Consider the following 15,927-nt stretch of genomic DNA (forward strand, 5'->3'; position numbering starts at 1 on the left):
TTCATAAAATACATTTCACAAATGCAAAACACAATTCGTAGATATACAACTGTGCACAAACACCTTTGAATGTTTAAAATGTACGAGTGTCTGAATGTACGAATCGTCATTTACTACGAATCCACTCGGATTTGTGTGTGTGTGTTTTTGAGACTTTCCTGGCAGAGCTCTCTCCCACGTGGGTCTGTCGTACTCTTTAGCCAATCAGATGCGAGCTTACCATTCAACCAATCATATCATAAGCCACATGAGAGTGCATTCAAGGAGAGTAGAGTTTGCACATGTTCAGATGAAGTCACAATAATGGCAGAAAGCTTCCTTTGTTTGAGTCTGCGCGTCAGAAAACGGAAGTGCTAAAAATCGCAATGGCCTTCAATTGTCTCAATTGAGTTCCAATTGGGTCGCTGTGTCCATTTCTTTTACTGTCTTTGGGATTACTGATGTAAAGGCTTAATTTCCGTTCTAATTAATCAACATTGCGAAAAAGGTGCGCAGAATCGTGCCCCTTGAATGCACTCTCAGTGGCTTATGATATGATTGGTTGAATGGTAAGCTCGCATTTGATTGGCTAAAGAGTACGACAGACCCACGTGGGAAGAGAGCTCTGCCAGGAAAGTCTCAAAACCACACACACACAAATCCGAGTGGATTCGTAGTAAATGACGATTCGTACATTCATCGGAAAACTGTACATTTTAAACATTCAAAGGTTTTTGTGCACAGTTGTATATCTACGAATTGTGTTTTGCATTTGTGAAATGTATTTTATGACTATATAATTTAATTTTTTTTTTTTCACGCACGTGAATTTTTTTTGTGTGTACGTGAATTAGGTTTCATGCATGTGAAAATTGTCTACGCATGTGTGAATCGTGTTTTTTGCTGAATTATATTTGAGACTATCTGCTTCTATGATATTAAATGACAAGAAACCAACTCATCGGAAAACTTGATCTGGTGTAAAGAGTTTCTGATGTATAGACTCCATGTGAGGGATGTGTGCAGGCCCTTCTTCATGAATGATCCAGGAGAAAGTTGGCAGATTTACCAGAATAAGTAGTAAAGCTCACTTTTGCCTTTCTTCAGTTTGCTTTGGGATCTAGAAGGGAATTCATTCATTTAATGTGCATTAAGCTGATCCCTAATTCCATTTAAAAATGGAATAAAAGAGCAAATCATAATGAGCTCATCTCTTATCCAGTTCTCCACAAAACACTTCATCCTCAGCAAATCACCACTAGGGGCAGTTCAAAGCCTTCATCACATTTACTGCATCTGGAAATAAACTGCATGGAAGCTCGCTTTTAGGGAACAATTATCAAAAAACATAATGTAGAGAAATCCAGCAACAATCTTGCCTTATTTCAGTCAAGTTTTAAGCACAGTTGAAATATTCCCAGTGATGTAAAGATTCATAATTGAATGTACAGAGTCTCGCCGTCCTGAGAAGACCTTGTACCTACAAACCAGGGTACAAATGAATTGCTCTGTTAATGTGTGATAATATTAATTCAGTATTTCATGAACAAAGCCCTATTCTTCAGCTATTATTTCGTAGCTTTTGTTGTAGTACTTTTTTTAGTATTTTATGAAAGGTATTAGAAAGACCCTAGCAACAACCAGGTTTCTAGACAAGTCTGTGGTACTTGTCTTCTTTTTTGTCCCCAGCCCATCAAACAGCTCATCCCTGGGAGTATTACACACTGTAGAGTGAGCTGGAGTCATGGGTTCAACTGAAAATGAAGGTTCTGAAAAGGAAGTAGACTAGCAACGCACAGACAGAGAGCAAATCAAACACCATAGTGAGTTTGGCACCTGCAAAAAAAACATTATTTTTTTTTTTTTTAAATCTGGTTTATACAAAATTTATACAAATTCAAGACTAGTGATCATGTTTCTGTGAATTATAAAATCACTGCATTAGAATTTCAAAGTTTTCAAGCAGCTAACTGGAATGAATACCAAAGCACAAAGAGGATGCTGTATCCTTTGGACATCCCATGGGAATTGTAGTCCATTCCAGCCTGCTGAAGAGTCAATTGTGCAGCTCTAGCATGAAGGACAAAGGCTGCATAATTCCCTCTGGATCACACACACACTAATGCTCTCAGTGCAACATCACAGACTGTTGCTTAAGCTTCTAAAGAACAGGAAAGGACACACTGCAACACAACATTTACCACGTTAGACCTCCATCAGCATTAACTGCTCTAAAAAATGGCTTTGGAATTTCTTGTAACACCGTGTCCTAACTACACACGTCGCGACAAGATTCCAGCGACAAGCAATTTGGGTGTCCACACCAGCTGTGGTGCAACAACGTGACGTGACAGAAGCAATCAAATATCACAGCCAATCAGAAGCGTGTGTGGGGGGGCTCTCTCTGGAAGCACACTGCACTCGCAACAACATAGACAAGTTTATAATCTAAATCATACATATTAAACATTTTTAACATCATTAAATGTACATACTGAGTGAGTGATACCATCTTTGTTATGGAATACACTCACTGGTTCGCAGTGAGTTTACAGTTTTAACGTACATCTTTGCTTTAATTTATTTTCAAGATCTTAGGTAAACTATCTGTTGTTGCTTCAGTATGGTCTCGCAAAATGATATTCAAACTCACATTAGACATGTTTAACTTTGAATAAAGCACATAATCACCTGAGATTATCTGCTGTCATATGTTGTTGTTCCAGCCGTGTAGAAATAGAAACCATTTCTAAAATAGAAATTTTGCATCTTGGCGTTGTGGCTAGTTAGGACAAAACCTCTGATAAACATTGAAAAGATACCTTTTATCGCATGTCGCAGCGTCGCGCCGCATGTGGTAAGGACATGGTTTAAGAGCTGTGTATGACTACTGGAGAGTTTTAAAGGGAACCGGTTATGCAAAATCCACATGTACATGTTGTTTGGACACAAATGTGTGTTGGCAGTGTGTGATGCAACCACCCTACAATAATACCTAACTCCTTATTTTTAATCCCTATTAAACCAGTTCAGTCTCATTAGGCAAGTGCTTTGATTTTCAAAGCAATATGATGTCACGTTGTTTAGGCCCCACTCACTTTTTCTAAGCACTGCGTACACCTGAAGCGCTTGCAAAAAAAGTATTTCAAACAGTGCCTGATTACTGAATAAGTTATTTTTTAAGCTACAGTAATAATGTCAAAACACACAAAGTTTACATATAGACTTAGTTGGTTGTGTCTAAAATAAAAGTAAACAACTGAGAGAAAAACGACTCTGTGTCTGTATATTAGATGCATGCAGCTCTTAAAGGGGTCATATGATGTTGCTAAAAAGAACATTATGTTGTGTATTTGGTGTAATGAAATGTGTTTATGTGGTTTATGGTTCAAAAACACATTATTTTCCCCATACTGTACATTATTGTTTCTCCTCTATGCACCGCCTTTCTGAAACGTGTCGATTTTTACAAAGCTCATTGGTCTGAAAAGCGAGGTGTGCTCTGATTGGCCATCTATCCAGTGCATTGTGATTGGCCGAATACCTCAAGTGTGTGATGGAAATGTTAAGCCCCTCACCATAATGTGATGCCACATCCCGGTGTTCTAACAAATAATGTTACCTATCAGATTATGCTACCAACAATGTATTTATCCTACTGTAAGGGTAGGTTTAGGGTTGGGATTGTTGTACATGTTAATAAAGGATTTTGCTTCTGAATTATGCTACCATCTGTTTTAATGGGAGGTAGCAAAATCTGACATGGTAGCACAAATCGTCAGAACACCAGCGCGACTAGACAAAACCAATAAAACCCATTACAAACAAGGCATTTTTTGCATCCAGTGGGGACATAATTACGGATTATGATGACTTATACTGTCTTTTTACACGTTGCGTTGCATTGCGCCGCATAAACATAAAACCATGTCTGCATTTGTGAATGACAAACAACAACCGCTCTACACTGCTCAAAACTCACGTTTGAATCATCAGTGGTAAATTCTGTAAATTTGAAAATGTACTTACAGGCTGTTAGTCAGAACAGCCGGCATTGTAGTCTTTTCTCCCAGGATCAGGAAACGGTCCTCGTCCTCCATTTAATGCGCTGCACACATCTACAGGTCCTTCTCAAAAAATTAGCATATTGTGAAAAAGTTCATTATTTTCCACAATGTAATGATAAAAATTAAACTTTCATATATTTTAGATTCATTGCACACCAACTGAAATATTTCAGGTCTTTTATTGTTTTAATACTGATGATTTTGGCATACAGCTCATGAAAACCCAAAAATCTCAAAAAATTAGCATATTTCATCCGACCAATAAAAGAAATGTGTTTTTAATACAAAAAAAGTAAACCTTCAAATAATTATGTTCAGTTATGCACTCAATACTTGGTCGGGAATCCTTTTTGCAGAAATGACTGCTTCAATGCGGCGTGGCATGGAGGCAATCAGCCTGTGGCACTGCTGAGGTGTTATGGAGGCCCAGGATGCTTCGATAGCGGCCTTAAGCTCATCCAGAGTGTGTGGGTCTTGCGTCTCTCAACTTTCTCTTCACAATATCCCACAGATTCTCTATGGGGTTCAGGTCAGGAGAGTTGGCAGGCCAATTGAGCACAGTAAATACCATGGTCAGTAAACCATTTACCAGTGGTTTTTGGCACTGTGAGCAGGTGCCAGGTCGTGCTGAAAAACGAAATCTTCATCTCCATAAAGCTTTTCAGCAGATGGAAGCATGAAGTGCTCCAAAATCTCCTGATAGCTAGCTGCATTGACCCTGCCCTTGATAAAACACAGTGGACTAACACCAGCAGCTGACATGGCACCCCAGACCATCACTGACTGTGGGTACTTGACACTGGACTTCAGGCATTTTGGCATTTCCTTCTCCCAGTCTTCCTCCAGACTCTGGCACCTTGATTTCCGAATGACATGCAAAATTTGCTTTCATCCGAAAAAAAGTACTTTGGACCACTGAGCAACAGTCCAGTGCTGCTTCTCTGTAGCCCAGGGTCAGGCGCTTCTGCCGCTGTTTCTGGTTCAAAAGCACACGCCTGTGCACGGTGGCTCTGGATGTTTCTACTCCAGACTCAGTCCACTGCTTCCGCAGGTCCCCCAAGGTCTGGAATCGGTCCTTCTCCACAATCTTCCTCAGGGTCCGGTCACCTCTTCTCGTTGTGCAGTATTTTTTGCCACACTTTTTCCTTCCCACAGACTTCCCACTGAGGTGCCTTGATACAGCACTCTGGGAACAGCCTATTCGTTCAGAAATTTCTTTCTGTGTCTTACCCCTGTCGCTTGAGGGTGTCAATGATGGCCTTCTGGACAGCAGTCAGGTCGGCAGTCTTACCCATGATCGCGGGTTTTGAGTAATGAACCAGGCTTGGAGTTTTTTAAAAGCCTCAGGAATCTTTTGCAGGTGTTTAGAGTTAATTAGTTGATTCAGATGATTAGGTTAATAGCTCGTTTAGAGAACCTTTTCATGATATGCTAATTTTTTGAGATAGGAATTTTGGGTTTTCATGAGCTGTATGCCAAAATCATCAGTTTTAAAACAATAAAAGACCTGAAATATTTCAGTTGGTGTGCAATGAATCTAAAATATATGAAAGTTTAATTTTTATCATTACATTATGGAAAATAATGAACTTTTTCACAATATGCTAATTTTTTGAGAAGGACCTGTATATATTTGGGTTGGAATTGTTCTGGAACAGTTTTGTAAATACAACTTAACCACTGACCACTTCTAGTTGTGTCCTCTTTTGGAAGCCCAAACAAAGTATTTTCACTTTCACAAAGAAACACAATGTCTTAATGACATGGCAGCGGCGGTGGCAGCAACAATAAATTTACGCCTTCTTTCTTTGTGTGAACATTTGAGCTGCGTTATGCAAATCTTCACACATCGTGACGTAGACGTGGGGGCGTGTTTAAACGAGGCACTTTAGGGGGGTGTGTTCGAGTCTTAACTTTTATAAAGAATATCTCTTTGGGTTTGAGACTTTTGTCCTTGCAACTTTAGGGATCTTACCTATTCACTAACAGCTTGTAACACAGCAAAGAGAAAGGAAAACTTGAAATCACATCATTTGACCCCTTTAAAGGGACAGTACTAAACATGCAGCCGACTGTCATTAAAGGGATGGGTCACCCTAAAATTTCATTTCTGTCCTTATTTACTCACTCACGTTTACCTAAACATGGGTTAAACCTGTACCTAATACAACTCAACCAAACCTGTATTAATTTATTTCTTGTGCTGAACACAAAAGAAGATATTTTGAAGAATGTGGGTAACAGTTGCTGGACCACATTAAATTTGATAGTAGGAAAAAATACTATGGAATACTTTGTTCTTATTTTTTTAATAACAAAAATAAAATAATGGCAGATTTTATCTTCACCCACTGTGGCCTAAATATCTGCCTTTTTTATTGTATTTTGTTACCTTGAAAGGCTTTGTCTTTATAATAGGAAAATTAGTTTGGCTGCTATGCTCAGACAACTTGCAAAATAGTAAAACCAACATGACAAAGAATCGTGAATCGTGATATTTAAAAAAATAAATAATAATCATGATATGATATTATTTCCATATCTCCCACCCATAGCAGTAGGTAATCAACCCAGAGATGTATATGCTACATCCTCTTCTTGGGGCAGAATATGCAACTCATTTGCATTTAAAGTGATACACACCAAAACAGCTTTTTTTTAGTCATGCCCCAAAAAATGACATTTCCAGATGTTATAATAAATGATCTGTGGGGTATTTTGGGCTGAAACTTCACAAACACATTCTGAGGACACCCAAGACCAATATTACATCTTGTAAAAAGAGGCATAATAGGTGCCCTTAAAAGCACAAAACGAGCTGTTAAGGAAAAAGTCCCAAATGTCCTGAATGAGAAAACTCAGGAGAATGTGCTAATACTACAATAAAGAATTTACAGCCAGATGATCTGCCTCAGCTGGGTTTACAGGAAGTAGACTCACTTCTGAAAGCATTACATCATATAGAAATGGCAACTTCTAAGAAACTTCTTACTACCAAGAGACTGCCAGGAAACAACTGTGCGTGTTTGCTTGCATTATATGAAGGCGTTCCGTTCAAGAATAGGAAACATTTTCACACATAACACCTTCATTGGTAATCTGAGGTTAAAATATTAACAGATATGCCAAGGAAAAAACTCTAGGTCATTCGATCAGCTTCAATTCACTTACGATGAGAGGGTCAGCATTAAATAGCATTATATTATGAAATGTATCTTTAATATCCACAGTGTCAGTTGCTTTAAGGGCTATTCTAGTTTGATAGGGTTCAGTCCACAAACAACACAAATTTACTCCAAAAACAGTTCCTGTAAAACACCTAACAGGACGTGAAAGTAATTTCGGGCCACACAACCATCCTACCTGTTCATAATGAGTCACCGTCGTGTTTCAGAGTAGCACAACTTGAAATTTAAAACAAACTAAAGGTTTAACAGTGGAAAAAGAGGTCCCGAAAAACATTAAAATAAGGAAGCTCTAACTTTATTGTGGCTTTCGAGTTTACACTGAAAAAAGACTCAACACTTGTCACCAGGAAGTCATGTGAAGAAGTCTAGACAATGCAAACTTTCTAGAGAACTGTTTGAGACAATCATGCAAGGATCTCTAAGGAAGAAAGGTAATCACAGGGCACAGAGTTTAGCAAGGCGATCTTGGAAAAAAAGGAAGAGAGGCCAATAAGAGACATTTCTACTCTAGGACACATTTTCTTCTGAACTGAGTCACAGATTTCAAAATTCTCCGCTGACGTGTAGTGTTAGCAGCTAAATGATTAAAAAGTTACGAGTCTAAATGGCAAGATCTTGTGAATGAAAGACAATGGCTTTCTTGTTAACGTGAACTCAATATAAAAAAAATACATTCAAATGCTTGCACATGCTCAGAGAAGGAGAAAGGGGGTTTGATCATTTTATCTATCTAAAAACAAAACACTAACAAAAGCAACCGAAGCGTAAAGGTGTGAAATTCAACTGAGTCGAACGAACATCAAATTAGAAACAGGGGAATCCAGATATTAGTCATGTGTGAATATGCAAACTTTCACACACACGATTCTGAGAAGGTAAAACTGCTCTGCAAATGAATACAATCCATCACAGAATGGGAAAGACTGAATAAAAAACCCAGATGGATCGCATATGACTGGCCTACTGTGCTAATGTTAACATTGTGCAGCTAACCGTTTAATACTCATCTTTAGTTTACGGAAACTTAGCGGAAACTTAAATTCATTACTGAACATCACAAACTATGTAACCAAAAGGACTGGAGCAATATTCCCTGTTGATAAAAAAAACAGCATATGCTGGTTAGGTATGTTTTGAAGCATGTCAGCTGGTTTGAGATGGTTTAAGCTGGTCCTGAGCTGGTTATGAGCTCAAACCAGCTGCCATGCTTCAAAACATACCTAACCAGCATATGCTGTTTTTTTTTTTTTTTTTTTTTTATCAACAGGGAATATTGCTCCAGTCCTTTTGGTTACATAGTTTGTTGTACATAAATAATGGCCACAGGCGGTCCACTGCTCATATCAAGGGTTAACTACAGCCAGAAGGTTTTTGGTTGGTTTTATGCAAATTCTGGAGGGTCAGGTGGCCAGGGCTTATTTTCTGAATCTGCATGGACAGAAAATTATGTTTAAAAGGTACTGAGTTCATAATAAGAGCAATTTGTGCGCTTAAAAGCAAGTAAACTGTGTCCACATGCAAAACTGTATATTTTGCATTGTTCTCTTCCTGTCTGCACTCATTATTTTCCAGAGAGACAGAAATTTTAAACAAGCCTACACACATTTTCCACTATTTTCCCTGTCGTTTCTGTACAGTCGATAATGGAGCTCTGCACAGAGCCAAGGCAAGTATAATGAGTGTGTTTTTTTAAAGTGAGACAAACCTCTTCCTGAACGGCGAGTACAGTATTGTAGAACAGCGTACTGTTTTACTGCACTGTGTGCCTACTGTATTCACAGCTACATCAGTAAAGCACATACTCCTGCACATAGTAATATGCCTATCAAGAACTCTTCTGCTTATAAAATAGAAGCCACCAAAACAAACACATTTTTCTAATAGGAATCAAATATTATAAGAATTATGTTGTCACTCATGACAATGCTGTGATCTACAGAGGCTCGTTCTGCTCATCTCTAAAGAAACAGTTTGCCTCCCCCCCCACAATGTACGTCATATCTTCACACAATCTATTTATCTCTTTTCGTTTTCTTCTTTCATTTTTTTTTCTTTTTAACATGTGGTCTGACAGACAGTCACGCGTTTGACAAGTACAACTAAAGACTGACTGTCATTTGTCAAGTAATCAGAAACCATTGTTCCTGAAATGGTGGTGGTCATTGGACGATGAGCTTCATTTGGTGAGCTATCTATCTATATATCTATCTATCTACACTCTTAAAAATAAAGATGCTTCACGATGCCGTAGAAAAACCTTTTTGTCCAAATGGTTTCATAAAGAACCTTTAACATCTGAAGAACCTTTCTGTTTCACAAAAGGTTCTTTGTGGCGAAAGAAGTCTCTTCAGATTATAAAAAGGTAAGAAAGAGATGGTTCTTTAAAGAACCTTTGACTCAATGGTTCTTCTTTGGCATCACTTGAAGAACCTTTTGAAGCACCTTTATTTTTAAGAGTGTATCTTTACAATGCTTCCCGCCTTGCAATTTCCACAAAAGGTTTGGAGACTGGCAGCATACTTTAATGATGAAAAATCGGATAAATGCAACTCTGGAACACTAAAAATAACTGTTTCTAAGAGGGCAGTTCTCACAATAATGCTTTGGAAAGGCTCTACTGAAACATGCTGATTAAATGTTGGTTTGTTCATGAAGATATATATTTAAGGAAGCTGCAATTTGCAATCCAACCTGAGTTCAATAGTACCTACAAACTATTTTTGTGGCAGAGATATCAGTATCTCATTTATGGCCAGTCCCTTGTGATCAGGAAGCATGGCAGTTTCACATCACTTTAATGTGAGTTTACTTTGAATGCACAGATCATAGCCAAATGCAAGCATTAAGCCATCAAAACTGAAGAGAGCATACAAATCAAAGCTTAAAAGCATTCAATGTGAGTTTTTATAGCTAAAATTTCATTCATACTTCCTTGATGGAGCTATGTTTTGTAATGAAGAGAGTTTTAAATCAGCTGAAATCATGTACTCTATGGCCGGAGTCTTGAGATTAGTACATGCATTGAGTAATTGATCTTTGGTGATTATGTGGGCAATGAGATGTCAAAGCTGGCATACAACATTTCTTTAATTACTATTTCTTCACCTCTACATGGGTTAGACAAAATAATATGAACAATATTTCATTATCAAGGTGGTTGATCACCCTTTGCCTTTAATTCAGCTTCCAACCCAAAATAGTCTCCTTTAAATATTCTCCAGTCATCTATCAGAACATCTGCCAGTTACTTTAGAGACACTGAAGAGGGGAATCTGCTTCTCACTCTTCTCTCAGAAACTGCTCACAGTGGTTTGATAATATTCAAGTCAGCTGATTTGTCTGGACAGTGCAAATGCTGAAGTTCATCTCAAGTTTCATGATCATGACACCATCTTTTTTTTCACAGTTTAACAATGGTATCTGTTATAAAAAGTTGTTTCAGTTGCAGCTCTTTCATGGATGTTGGTTTTGCCTCTGTGGTCAGTTTTTGTGTATTCCCTTCAAGGTGAATATTGAGGTTTGCTGTCAATTTTGCTGCAGTAGTTCTTGTATTTGGACAAAATCCTTCTTATTGCTTGATAGCACCTATCATTCACTTTCAGTTTTTACCATACCATTCTTCTTTGCTGATGAAGGTTTGCACAAATTAGTTTTTTTTTTTTTTTTTTTTTTTTTTTTGTATACAGAGTCTTGAACAGGGAATGAACTGAGAAACCAAAATTCCCTTGAACTTTTGACATATAAGTGGGCATTGTACTATAAAGACATCTTGTAAGTTTCAGAACTCAAAACTTTCTTGTGAGTATAAAAACAGCTTATATGTGACCCTGGACCACAAAACCAGTCTTAAGGGTTAATGTTTTGAAATTGAGATTTATACATAATCTGAAAGCTGAATAATAATAAGCTTTCCATTGATGTATGGTCGAGATACAACTATTTGAAAATCTGGAATCTGAGGGTGCAAAAAAATCTAAATATTCAGAAAATCACCTTTAAAGTTGTCCAAATGAAGTTCTTAGCAATACATATTACTAATCAAAAATTAAGGTTTGATATATTTACAGTAGGAAATTTACAAAATATCTTCATGGGACATGATCTTAACTTAATATCCTAATGATTTTTGGCATAAAAGAAAAATAGATCATTTTGACTCATACAATGTATTTTTGGCTATTGCTACAAATATACCCAGTGACTTAATCTTTGTGGTCCAGGGTCACATACTGAAGCCAGTCTGCCAAAACGACAGCTTATGGAATGTACAACTCTATGATGTAAAACCAGGCTGAGGTTTGACCACACAGGGTTAAATAAGACATTGTTTTTGTTAGGTAAAAGTAAATAATCACAGAAAATGCAGAACATATACACTCTTAGAAAGATAACACACTTTATGTGTAACACTCTAATTTATACATTTTGTGTCAATATTAAACAAAAATGTGTAGAAAAGAATAACCAACACAACTTGTGAACTAACACACAGCATTTAACACAATATGTGTAGACCGATGTGCTTAAAACTTAACATAACATACTGTAACTCAAGCAGCTTTCTGTTGGTTAGCGCGGCGAAAATGCGTTGAAAACCTTTTCACACAAAATTCCTAAAAGTGAAGACACCTTTACAAATTACTGAATTTATCACACAATTTCAAAGCTGGTAAAACACTTTCTAACATTTCTCTGTTTTTGTCAGTAAACAAAGGATGCTAGCAGGGCCGCTGCTGGCCAAATGGGTGTCCTAAGCAGAATAGTATTGTTGTGCCCTTCCAAAAAAATAAAAGAAAGAATAAAAAAAAACCTCTTATAAGGGGTCAAAATAGAACTTTAATAAATTATAAAATTAAATAAATAAATTTTAATAAATTGTATTATTTATAAATTACAACTATAGCTCAGTTACCTATGGCTATGCTTTTAATAATACCGTTGCCTGATTGATTTTATAGTCTCAAGCATTCAGAAATCACACAAAATAAAATTAAGCAGTTTTACTACTATAAAACCATGGTTAATTTTGGTAAGGGCTGTGATGTCCACATGTTTTTGTTGAAGAAATTAAAGAGGGATTTCTATTGCTAAAAGGTGGCCAAAAATATTTGGATTCGGTGTTTGGTCAATATTAAACAAGGATTTGATCGTCCTGTAAGTATAACAACAGCAATTATCAGGCCTTTGGTGCCCTTTGCAGGCATTTGTAATAATGCAAATTGTTTATTTGGTATTATATGTCTTATTCAATGAAAGTATATGATTATTGTTAATTAACCAATCATTATTGCCTCATTGTTTTTATATAATACATTTTAAGTCATGTAAACTAATATATTAAGTCAGATGCGTTGTTTGTGGTGATGAAATTATTACCGACATTAAAACATGTTAATGTTAACAGTCAAAAGCTTCACAGGATTATGAACGTGGCTGCCTGAAAGTGATGCACGTGCTTCATCTTGGGCGGCTTTTTTTTTTTACTGTTTCTTTTCTCTGTGCCGGACTGCGCTGGTGTATTTTCCCTGATATAGCCTAGTTGTCCATTAATTATAAGGATCATTTGTATTCAGCTGCAAACATGAGGTGAGAGCGAGCATGGGCGCGGGCACAGATGCAGGAATGGCACGTTACGTGTGCTTATATAGGCCTACTGCCTACTGCATTCACCATAAAATACATTTATAATAAATAAACCCCCCCCCCCGGCCTAATGAATACTGCATTCCAATGTGGAATTTTCAGACGACGACGCTGTGCTAGACAATCATAGCAGTGGGCGTTTACTTCCAAGTCTACAATCTACCGCACCTATTCAAAGATGGCATTCTGATGAGGGGGGTCAAAAACAGGACAGAAAATATCCAATACTCCTAATTATGAAGTTTTTTGGTGTAAAAATCTTGATAACATTATAAGTGGACCTCAGAGAACAGTACAAAATAAAAAAGAGGCACTTCCCGACCCCTTTAATTGTATAGACTGCTATTGTATCTTGCAGTCGGGCTACTGCCCAACAGGCTATTTTGAATAGTGAAATAAAATTCCTTCATTGATTCACGTTGTTTACTTGCTTGTATTGGTGAAATGGATCATAGGACTTTATTTGCACATGTTGCCACTTTAAACATTGAGTTCGTAATATGTGAGTTGTGTGATTTGTTGCACCCCTACTGTCTTGATTTGTTATTTGAAGGAAATACATAATCACTGAAGTTTTTCATCATGCTGATTTGTGAAGTTCAGCTGATGTCTCTTTTATTTGGGCTAGTTAAATTCATTTTGGGCTACCGAAATATAAACAATGCCCGCCCAAAGGGCTACCATAGAATTTGAAATTTTGCGAGCATTGCAGATGAACTGCTAAACATATCCTATGTTTTGCCCATAACACTGCTGAACACAATTTACTGATACACAACTTAATAATAGCAATGTTTAATTACAAGCCAACTTTTGTTTTGTTTTTTCACTCTAGCCTATAGACTGTTACTAACCCCTATAATATAATGTTACTAACCCCTATAGTATAATGTTACTAACCCCCTATAGTATAATGTTTACTATAGTGTTACTAACCCCTATAATATAATGTTACTAACCCCTATAATATAATGTTACTAACCCCTATAATATAATGTTACTAACCCCTATAATATAATGTTACTAACCCCTATAATATAATGTTACTAACCCCTATAATATAATGTTACTAACCCCTATAGTATAATGTTACTAACCCCTATAATATAATGTTACTAACCCCTATAGTATAATGTTACTAACCCCTATAATATAATGTTACTAACCCCTATAATATAATGTTACTAACCCCTATAGTATAATGTTACTAACCCCCTAATATAATGTTACTAACCCCTATAGTTATAATGTTACTAACCCCATAATATAATGTTACTAACCCCTATGTTACTGTTACTAACCCCTATAATATAATGTTACTAACCCCTATAATATAATGTTACTTACCCCTATAATATAATGTTACTAACCCCTATAGTATAATGTTACTAACCCCTATAGTATAATGTTGCTAACCACTATAATATAATGTTACTAACCCCTATAATATAATGTTACTAACCCCTATAGTATAATGTTACTAACCCCCTATAGTATAATGTTACTAACCCCCTATAGTATAATGTTACTAACCCCCTATAGTATAATGTTACTAACCCCTATAATATAATGTTACTAACCCCTATAGTATAATGTTACTAACCCCCTATAGTATAATGTTACTAACCCTATAATATAATGTTACCTAACCCCTATAATATAATGTTACTAACCCCTATAGTATAATGTTACTACCCCTATATATAATGTTACTAACCCCTATAGTATAATGTTACTAACCCCTAATATAATGTTACTAACCCCTATAATATAATGTTACTAACCCCTATAATATAATGTTACTAACCCCTATAATATAATGTTACTAACCCCTATAGTATAATGTTACTAACCCCTATAATATAATGTTACTAACCCCTATAATATAATGTTACTAACCCCTATAATATAATGTTACTAACCCCTATAATATAATGTTACTAACCCCTATAGTATAATGTTACTAACCCCTATAATATAATGTTACTAACCCCTATAATATAATGTTACTAACCCCTATAATAAAGGGTGTTCACATTATTTTGTCCAACCCTAGTATAAACCATGGCATGCTGTGAATTAAAAAAAAGACAAAAATACAATCAAGTGTCACAGCATAGCTAAGCGTTTTGAGTATTTTTGGTTAGCCTTCATTTAGGACTCCAAATTGCTCAAGTTACCAAGGAATTGGGTGTGGTTAAAGGAAATATAAGAGAAATAGACTGGATGTTCAAACATTCAAAATAAAAACTTAGATTTGACTTGAATGACTTTGATCACTATGAATTCAAATAAAAGACCAGGGTATTATTCATGCATGCACAAACAAACATGACAGAAAGAGGAAGAGAAAGAGAGAAATTTCTGACAATTCCAAGATCTCTTGCCTTTTACTGAAAAGCTCTTTTGAGTCTGCATATTAGAGTTCATGGGTGTATCTTAGCGTGTTAGTAAGTGAATGTGGGTGCTTATGTGTGAATTTATCTTCGTCGGTGTGAATACATGGGTAGAGGTGTTCCTTCGTGCTTCTGAGAGCTGTGACTTTCCTTGTCCATGATATAGTGTTGTTTATGTGGTAAAGGCGAACACTGTCATTAAAATGCATTGATCAAGAAATCATTAGTCAGTTTTTTGGTTCATATTCAGTAGGGCTGTCCCCGACTAAAGATTTTTCTGGTCGACTAGCAGTCGTTCATTTTTAAGCATTGGTCGACTAATCACATGTTTATTAATAAACCATTTAAATCATAATACCGAGCCTTTAATTGCCTCCATAGCCTAATAAGTGCTCAAGCACACGCATAAAGCTTGCCACAGCGCACCACAGAAGTAATGATTATGAATGTGTCAGGGAAAAAACAGTAAGGAGGCTGCACTAACATTGTAATAACTCAATGATGAACTATTGTTTTTTTGTTTTTGGTTTAAGAGATGAAGTCGGCGACACTGACTTGTCATCTCAACTGAGAGAAAAAAAGGAACTTCTGGCTTTGAGGTAGTTCAAGTAAATGATATCATGAGTGCAACTCCACGTCAGTAATAAGAACCCA

This window comes from Cyprinus carpio, chromosome B3 (assembly GCF_018340385.1).
Source record: "Cyprinus carpio isolate SPL01 chromosome B3, ASM1834038v1, whole genome shotgun sequence".
In the NCBI taxonomy this organism is placed as follows: domain Eukaryota; kingdom Metazoa; phylum Chordata; class Actinopteri; order Cypriniformes; family Cyprinidae; genus Cyprinus; species Cyprinus carpio.